Source organism: Aptenodytes forsteri, unplaced genomic scaffold, assembly GCF_000699145.1.
Source record: "Aptenodytes forsteri isolate BGI_AS27 unplaced genomic scaffold, ASM69914v1 Scaffold151, whole genome shotgun sequence".
In the NCBI taxonomy this organism is placed as follows: Eukaryota; Metazoa; Chordata; class Aves; order Sphenisciformes; family Spheniscidae; genus Aptenodytes; species Aptenodytes forsteri.
This window is the reverse complement of record NW_008795939.1, coordinates 4,152,718-4,162,758: the sequence shown is the minus strand read 5'-3', so window position 1 is coordinate 4,162,758 and position 10,041 is coordinate 4,152,718.

Genomic DNA, 10,041 nt, shown 5'->3' with positions numbered 1-10,041 from the left:
ACTGCTCCAGCGTGGGTCCCCCATGGGGTCACAAATCCTGCCAGAAAATCTGCTCCAGCATGGGCTGCTCTCTCCATGAGCCTGCTCCAGTGTGGGCTTCCCACGGGGTCACAGCCTCCTTTGGGCACATCCACCTGCTCTGGTGTGGGTTCTTCCGTGGGCTGCAGGTGGATATCTGCTCCACCATTAACCTCCATGGGCTGCAGGGGGACAGCCTGCTTCACCATGGCCTTCACCACGGGCTGCAGAGGAATCTCTGCTCCGGCGCCTGAAGCACCTCCTCCCCCTCCTTCTTCACTGACCTTGGTGTCTGCAGGGCTGTTTCTCTCACGTATACTCACTCCTCTCCTTCAGCTGCTGTTGTACAGCACTATTTTCCCCTTCTTAAATACGTTATCACAGAGGCTCTACCACTGTCACTGATGGGCTCAGCTTTGGCCAGTGGTGGGTCCATCCTGGAGCTGGCTGGCACTGGCTCTATCGGACACAGGGGAAGCTTCTGGCATCTTCTCACAGAAGCCACCCCTGGAGCCCCCGGGCTACCAAAACCTTGCCATGCAAACCCAATACAATAATTTAAATGTAGAATTTATTTTTTATCTCCTGAAAGGTGTATGAGTTGAAACAGTAATGACAAAAGTGTTAGACATTAGATAACTGAAATGAAGTAAAATAACAAACGTCCTGATCACAGAATCATAGAATGGTTTGGGTTGAAGGGACCTCTAAAGGTCATCTAGTCCAACCCCCCTGCCGTGGGCAGGGACATCTTCAACTACACCAGGTTGCTCAGAGCCCCATCCAACCTGACCTTGAATGTTTCCTGGGATGGGGCATCCACCACCTCTCTGGGCAACCTGTGCCAGTGTTTCACCACCCTCAGCATAAAAAAATTCCTGATAATCTCTGTAACTGTGTGTCGTGGTTTAATCTCAGTTGGCAACTAAGCACCACGCAGCTGCTCGCTCACTCGCCGCCCCCCCCCGGGTGGGATGGGGAAGAGAATTGGAAGAGCACAAGTGAGAAAAACTTGTGGGTTGAGATAAAAACAGTTTAATAATTGAAATAAAATGATAATAATAATATGATAATAATAATAATACACAAAGCAAGTGATGCACAGTACAATTGCTCACCACCCGCTGACTGATGCCCAGCCAGTCCCCGAGCAGCGGCCCCCCCTGCCAGCTTTCCCCAGTTTATGTACTGAGCATGACGTCACATGGTATGGAGTGTCCCTTTGGCCAGTTTGGCTGTGCCCCCTCCCAGCTTCTTGTGCACCTCCAGCCTTCTCAGTCGGTAGAGCATGGGAAACTAAAAAGTCCTTGGCTAGTGTAAGCACTACCTAGCAACAACTAAGACATCGGTGTGTTATCAACCTTGTTCTCATCCTAAATCCAAAACACTGTACCAGCTATGAGAAAGGAAATTAACTCTATCCCTGCCGAAACCAGGACACTGTGTAATAAACAATCCTTTGTGCATAGCAAGAGATTTGACCTAAAAGCATCCGTAGCTTTGGGAAAAAAAAGTATCCCACTCTTTGCCTTTTTGGTTAGCAGGACTGTGGATGTCTAAGGGTTTATGTTACAATTGCTGAGCACTTCACGGAGAGGACACAAATTTTCCCAGTCTCAGACAGCTTCTTGTTCTGACCAGTCCTGCTCAAGAACACCTCCTTTTCTGAACATGTAAGTAGCTGTCATCATATGCATTTAGGTATTTGTTTACCAAGTTCAACTCTTGACTCCTTTGTTCTTAATTCCTTAGGATTAGAGCATGAATCTGGTTCATCTACAGGTGGAGGTTTAGTCCAAAGCCTGCATGAAGCTCATCCCTGCAACAGAGGCCAATGAGAACCTGCTGCATTGCTTAGGCCTCGCCTGAGTTTTAGTCTGAACCCATGGAAAGGTCTAATCATTGTATTAGCTCAGCACCATTGGTGATTCCTTATGCTGTAAACAATATAAACTATGGTAGGAAGCACCATGCTTAGTGGAAAACATTGACCAAACAAGTCTTGTAAACAGGCTGTGTGATACCTAAAGCCACCAGGATCTTTTCTGTTCAGTGTCTGTTCCTGTGCAGTCATTACCTCTGATTCTCTAAAGGCTTGGTTGTGTGGGGTTTTTTGTAGACCTCCATTGTTTTTCCCAGGGCTTGGCTTAAATTACAGCTAAGTTTTTAATCTCCATAAAGTCTGTGCTCTGTCTAATTCAGACATGGAGAAAATCGCTTTGACAGATATTATGCTATCTGTATGCTCAGCTTGAAGTTTCAGCTGAGAAATCGTTGTCTAAGAAATGTTTGCTGTCTGAGTTTTGGACGCATTATGTACAAACATAAAGTATGTTCCCAGCTGTAGTCTTTTTTTTTTTTTTTTGTCCTTTTGCTCCATGCAGCTTGCTCCATGGAATTTTGTGGAGGTAGGACTTAACTATAAAATGTTGGTGTCAGTCCAACATGTACATCTGGCTTGCTTAGTAAATGTGCTTCTACTGCAATAAAATAGGCAATAGGGAAAGGGAGTGGAACCAAAAAGCAAGAAAGAAACAATAGGTTGGTAGCAAGAGAACTTGAAGGAAAATTAAGAGGTCAGCAAAAAAGAACTTTACTCATCTAGTGGTATCTAGCCTCAAGTGTATGAAGAATGGCAAGCTTGCACTGAGAACACTATCTTGCCTTAAGCATGTTATAGACTTTATTAGGTATTTTTCCTGTTTTTTTTCCCCTTCATTGTTTATCTAAAATTAAATGACAGTGTTTGAGGAGACAACAGGGAAGTGATGTTCTGTTTTCTTAAAAGAGCTGGTGTGTTGCAAAGGTTATCATTTTTGCATTGTTCCTATTTTGTAACTGACACAGCATAGGAACATGCAATTAATCTGAATGGCAGTTCCTTCTTAAAAACTTACTGATCTGATTGTGGTAGCATATGGTACTTAAAAGTTGTTGGGAAATCTTAAGTAAAGTTTATGTACCCAATTACAGGCTCTAAACAGTTACTGTTCGGAAACAAGGTCTTGGCGTTACAATGAATACTACTAACAAACATCAGCTCAATATTCAGTGGTGGCCAACAAAGCAAGAAGACTTCAGAGATAATTTGGGGGGAGAAGAGAATGAAATGAAAGCAGATTTTTTAATCCAAGGTGCCCATATTCTGGAGCCTACTGCAATTCTGGTTCTGTCATCTTTAAAAAAAGGTGCAGCAAAATTGGCAAAAGAACAATAAGGATGGCGAGATATGAAACAGCTTCCATGTAAGGGACAAAGAAATATATTTTGGTAATCTGTTTAGATTGGAAAAGAGAGGAACATGGGACAATGTGATGGAGTGGCATGGAGAACGTGAATAAGGAATGACTGTTTCTTTCAACATAAGAACTATGGGGTATCATATAAAACAAGTAAGTGGAAGCTCCAAACCCAACAGAAAGAGGTACTTCTTACAAGAAGCAGTTATGCTGCAGAACTCCTTGTCACAGGACGTCATGGATGCTAGGAACTTATGTGAGTTCAGAAAGCAACAGATTATTTCAACAGAAGCTGGTAAAAAGAAGTATATCAGCAGTGACACAGAGCTGCAAATCATTGGAAGATGGGGAAGTAGTCCACCAAGTGATGTATGTTTACTTAACTTTTTTTTATACTCTTGTCATCTCTTGTCATCGGCTGCTATTGGAAACAGGCTGCTTTGCTAGATGAACCTCTGCTCTGGCATAGGGAGTCCTATTTTAATATCAATTGATGTTTTTTTAAAGAAACAGATCTGCAAAGCCAGTAGTGGTCATTGTGCTTTCACCTCAAGCTCTTGTTTTAGGAGCTGACTTTGAAAAAGTGGCATGATTTTTAGAACTATTGAATATCTCAACCTGAACTTCCAGTTGTTTAAGGTGATACATGTTCTGCAGCACTGCAAATGCACCCCTGAGAATCAAAGGGTTTATTTCTGATGGGCAAACAAATATTTCTGGTTTTTACATTTGGCTGTCATTCATATGAGACGCTTCAATTCCTGTTTTTTGTAAAAAACAAAAGGTCAGGATGATATCCTATGCAGGGAACCCAACAGGTAACTTTTCCTGTAACAGTGATTACCCTTTGTATTTGTTCTTTCCCAAAAGGAAAAAGGTTTAGTCAGCCATTTGGTGACACACTGTGTTGACAGAAAACTGAAAATTTACTGGAAACAAACCTGCAGTTTTACTTATGCATATGATTGCTTTGGTACAAAACAAGGTAAGCAACATAACTGCCTTATTCTACAGTATTACTTAAAAGTGTGTCAAATGTGTTTTCACTGACTTAGAGAAGTTTTTTAAAGGAGAATAATTTTGAGGACTATGGTCTGAATGCATATCGGAGTTGAGAGCCCAAAGCTTTGTACAAAGATTTGCATTAGCAAATCATCTTGTGCAAGAAATGTGTCTTGCAGTGTTTCATGGAAAATTCTGTTTCAAACATGGATTTAATGCCACGGAAATGAACGTTACCTTGGAGTCCTAAGGTTGCAATTTACCTGTTACATTTTCAAAGACACAAAAAGTATTCCTACTGCATATGTTTCTTCTCAGAGGAAGTGATTTACCAGCAAATACAGGTTTTCAGCACTTTTCACATCGGTTTTTGGCAACAATCTAGAAGCATTATAGCTTTGTTCTTTTTCCAGAGGTATTTATTAATACTTTTTAATTATGTAATATTCCTGAGCATTTCTACTTGTGAAAATACTTACATTGTCTCTTCAATCAGATATGTAATAAATAACCATAAAAGCAAAGCACTTAAAATGCATTTCTCTACAGTGGAAGTCAGACTCTCCGTCTTTCTCCAAGATTGAAACACCACCATTTTGTCATGTATCTGGCTTACTTGTATATATCTGCTAATGTGAACACAGGTCAGAAATCCGTTGTTTAAGCTCTGCTCTTCTTGTAAATTTCACAGTCTTAACCAAAATCATTCTCTGTAAAGACAAAAATAAAGAGCAAAAAATTCAGGACATAAATTTATTGCATAGGAATATTATGTGCATAATTTTAAACTGATTACACCAAGCACATGAGAAGAAACACAAATGATCATAGATATTCCAAATAGTCTCAACTAAAGTCTGGCAAGCAATTTGTAGGAAATTATGTATTTAACAATTTTTAGTCTGCCTGATGGATTGTGGAATGTCACAATCCACAACAATGTGGATATTTGTATATCAAAAATTTCTGACAGATGGTTAAAGGTCTGTAGACTGGAGCTTTTGACTTACAAGCACAGCACTCCAAACTCAACTCTCATGGGATTGACCAGCCTAACAGTTTATGTGGTTATATATTGTTTATGTTTCTTGACCAAACAACCAAATAGGACCAATAGTCCTTATGGTTATGTTTCTGGTAACTCATTTAGCAATCAGTTTCCATCAATATTTCCATTAAATGCAAGCCAAATTTACTATTACAGTTTGCTAGTAAAATTAGCATAAATGTCAACCCAATTCACATTAAAATAAATGTTGAAGTGACCTGGAAGGTGGACACCTTTCAAGGGAAGCCTTCCAAAGGAAAAAGTGTTTAAATACAGAAGACAATCACAATCACGTGTTTTTAATAACATTGAACTGAAATGTAAACACAATGAGAAAATATTATCTGTGTTTCTTAATGGAAGTAGATGGATTGGTTTGGTAGGGAATTGTGACTTTTATTCAGATGATATTAAAAATTAATGCAATATGAATTTGTTGCATTTTGTCTTTCATCAAACTGCACTTTAGAAGTATAAAAGGCAAAATACAGCTTCCTTGTACCCATATTTGTGTTGTGGGTTTTTTTTTTCCTTTTTTTTTCTTCCTTTTGTCTCAATTATCTGCTCCCCTTCATGTTTTCTGTCTATGTATATCTGGTTCCTCAGTTACCCCATTCTCATTTGCTCTTTATATTTATTTACAACTATTCTTTTAAAAACTCCATTTATGAATCCTCCTTTCAACCTTCAGTGCAGCGTATACTCCCTTCATTAACAGGAATTTTGAAATTATTTTGCTGATTCACTGTCAGTGTCTGGTTACAGAGGAGAAAATCTAAAAGACACTAAAAATTTATCAGTTTTTATTGTTGGGTTTCAACGGCTTCTCATCTTTGTATGACCCAGAATTTTGAAATTCTGACATGTTTCTCCACTGTAAAATTTTTGGTAACAGCCAAAGTGAGGGACGAAAACAAAAGGAAGGATTTAGGCAGAACTCGGTAACGGGTCATTAAGGGAAGCTTTAGGGAAGTTGGTGAAAACCTTGAAGCACCCAGAGCAGATACTGCAGCCTTGAGGCCACATGTCTCCTGTCAGCACCACTGCTGGGGGGGAGAGTCATCGTCACTGATTTAAAAGACTTTTTGTGTAAGGTAGGTAAGGGCTGAACCCAGATTTCCGAACACCTGAGTGAATGTGTTTGCCACATAACACAGGTTTTTGTTGTTTGCTTTTAATGTTATTAATTTCAGTAATAATAAATGAATTATCTGAAAACTTTCTTCACACTTTCTCATAGCCTTGTAAAAAGCAAATGAGTTGTATATGGGTTTGTTTTGGCACGCATAAAGAAGGCACGATCTTTCAATGGGCGAGGCCAGGCGGTACACTAAAACTGTTCCCTACTAAAACCTGGTTACAAATTATCTCTACATTCCCCCAGTATGCATTTTAAACTCTTGTCTTCTCCCTTAAACTGTTGCTATATTTTGTTAACTGCTGTTAACTTCGGTTGAAGCATAGTATGTCAAAGTAGGAACAGGCTTTTACCAAGAGCAAACCGCACCCCAGCTGAGGCAGCCTTTGTATTATTTCAGGAATTTAACTTTTTTTTGCCACCTGATGTGTTAGACTCCCAGAGAGGTAATTAAAAATCCATGTGTTTAGTAAGATAATTTAAAACACAGCTACTATATGGAAAAGGTATTACCACAGAGTACCTGGGGCATATGCCAGAAAGGCTTAAATAAGGAAAGAAATATGTATGTTTGCTTTCTTATCTCAATAGGCCAACAGTGAGATTTTCTAAATCGCAAGAATCTGGATGGGAATTCAGAGACTAGGACATAATTTTAACTAGTAACTGGATATACTTACCACTGTCCGCGCTAGTACCTCTTTTTGTTCAGAAGGACAAAAGTTGCCTTCCTTCTCACTTATTTTGAAATCATCAGACCATAGTGACTGCATCAATGACCTCTTTCAAGTCTGTCTTTTGGTATTTTTAAGCTTTGGGTTATACACTTCGCCAAGGTTTTGTCTGCTTAAACCCAAAGCAGTATGACAAAAGAAATCATACCAGGTGGAGATACAATGCTTTAGTGTGCCATTTGGGTTTGATACAGAGATTTCAAATACTCAGGTAACCTCAAAGTCCAATCTTTTGCATATTTACAGCGTTTAGGGATTGTTTTATTCAAATGTATCCATCACTTTAAAATATTATAGCTGTTGGGTGATAATTCCATTCTATAAGAGATCTAGTGTTTTTATAGTTGACAGGTGCTTGTGATTTGCCCAAGACGGACAAGTATGTGTTGTCTAAAATACACACACACACACACATGCATACATACATATATAATGCAATATATTTAGCTTCAGACTACTTAAAGTATGTAGAAATATTTCTACTTCATGCCCCCATATAGTAGTATTAGCAAACATCTACCCAGGTATCACTGAAATGAGCTCTTTGCAGGCTTACGGCTGGGAATGTTGATCAGGAGTCTGTGTTTCTTCATTCCGTATGCAAGTACATAAAAAGTAAATACTTTCTGTTCCTCGACTCCTATCTTCCCAGTGGATAAGCAGTGCTTTGTGTTAATGAAAAACAAAAGCGTTTGAATAATAACACATTTGAAGAGTTTAGTTCTATTATTTAATGAGAACAGAAAACATATCCATCTGGCAAAATCACCTTTACAGATATTTTTTCTGGAAGCACTGCATTAAGTGAAAATAATTTCTCAAAGGAGAGGAAAGGCTTAACGCTAAATAATTTATGGAATACAGGGATTTCCACAAGTTAAATTGCATGAACATTTTGTTACAATTGGCATTCCTGAGGAATAATTCAGCATTTTTTTTTATACAGGATTATATGATGAAGGATAACTGAATGTTTTGATATTAAAAAAACAAATTTCAGAAGGTCAGATACATACTAAAAAGAGTGCATGCAGTAAAACCAGTACATCTACTACTTATTTGCTACAGTTTCACTGTACATGAACACAATTTGCCCATCCAAATAGACAACTGAATTAATAACTGGACACGTGCCTTTCATGGACAAACATAATATTACATGTGTAAAATGGATGTCCAGTGCCATGCTGATTTTTGTTTTTTTAAACTGGGCATTTTTTTTTTCAGCTGATATGTTTGAATTTCACATTAAACAAAGATGAACTACCTTCATTTTGATTTCAGCAAAGTCATTGGCAAACGTAAATATTCAGTTTGCACATGCATTTGTTGAAGTGAGGCAAAGATTTACAATCACGTGTTAGAAGGATTGTGCTCCCGGGCGTTCAAAAAAAATCGAGCTAAAGGAGGAATAGAAACATGGAGACATGATCAAAGTGAAGATGAAACTGCCTTACTCATACACCTAAGGGCTTCCTTCACTGTGGTTTAGTGAGAAGGGCAAGTTAGGAACTGTCCCAAACTCCTTTGTGTCTATACAGACAGACAAATCTCTGTCTTGAGTCAAGTATTGCTCTAAACCTCAGTCCTGAAAGCTATGGCCTGAAGCTCAAGCTGTGCAGTGGAGCTGCAGTCACAGTCACCGCTCGAGTTAGTGCAGCTGCTCATTCCATCGCGGTCCCTGCGTACGGCAACTGCTATTTTGCGGTGCGGTGGTTTGCAGTTGTACCACCCTGAATGCTGCAGTCCTAGTGAAACATTGCGAGCGAAGGATCCTAGTATATAATCTCCAAGATTTCAGACCAATTGAAGTTGATTTGCAGTTTATTATTTAGTCACTAGATGTCTCCATATGCTGTAAGCAAACACAGGCTATGCTTACTGGTAAACAAAGAAGAAATCGCTAGAACTAAAGTTACGTGGGGCAGCGTTTATAGGAATATAAATGAGTTACCACTTCGTTTCCAGCTGTCTGGAATTTTCCCAAGGAAATAATTATGTTGGAAAACGCTGGCTGTATTTCCCGAACCATTTCACTGAAAGCATCTCGAATCTGACCAGGGCGCTTTTTTTTTTTTTTTTTTTGTGATTTGTAATGAGTTTGGCCCAACCTCGGTGCACTGGAAACGGTGGGAGGTCCCAAACTTAAGAGGAGCCAGTTGTCAGATCTACATCAAAGCCGACAGCCTGGGAGGCTGAGGTGCCCTGGAGCTCTGGGTCCCCAGCAAAGGTAAGTCCTGGAGCTTCACAGTCCCTCTGAGTTTCTAAACCAGATGGATGTTCTTTGCTGTGGAACAGCTGCAGGCACTGGTTCCTTGAAATTCAGAACATTTTTGGGTTTAGTTTGATTTTACTCCAAATCAGACTTTTTGAAAAAAAAATAAATTCCCAGAAAGCGGAATCAGATTTTCCAGCCAGCTCTTTTCCCAGGTCAGAGACTGCCCGGGCTACGACTCTTGTAAGTAACTTTATTCTCTTTCAGCCCAGTAAGCATACATGTAATGACAACCGCCTCGGACCTTTCTGCTTTTTACTAGCGCTGCCTCTGGTTTACGCCGCGTGTCTCCCCCCGCTGTCGCTACGGAGACAGCACGTTGTGCCTCCCCTCGCTCTCTCCCTGCTTCTTTACCTGCTCTCGTACCACGGGGACCCTATAAAAGGTCCTCCCCTGGCACCTGTGCGCTTACATTGTGGATTTAGGTTTTTTTAGTCGGACATGGGCATCTGACGCCGTGTTTGGCATTCCGGCTGTAATTTAGTTTTTTTCCACGCCGCCGGAGGAGAGCCATGGGTCAGGGCGGGGGTGCAAAGTGCTCCCGTGCCTGCTCCCGCCCCCCAGCCCCGGCTGCTGCTGGAGGCGGC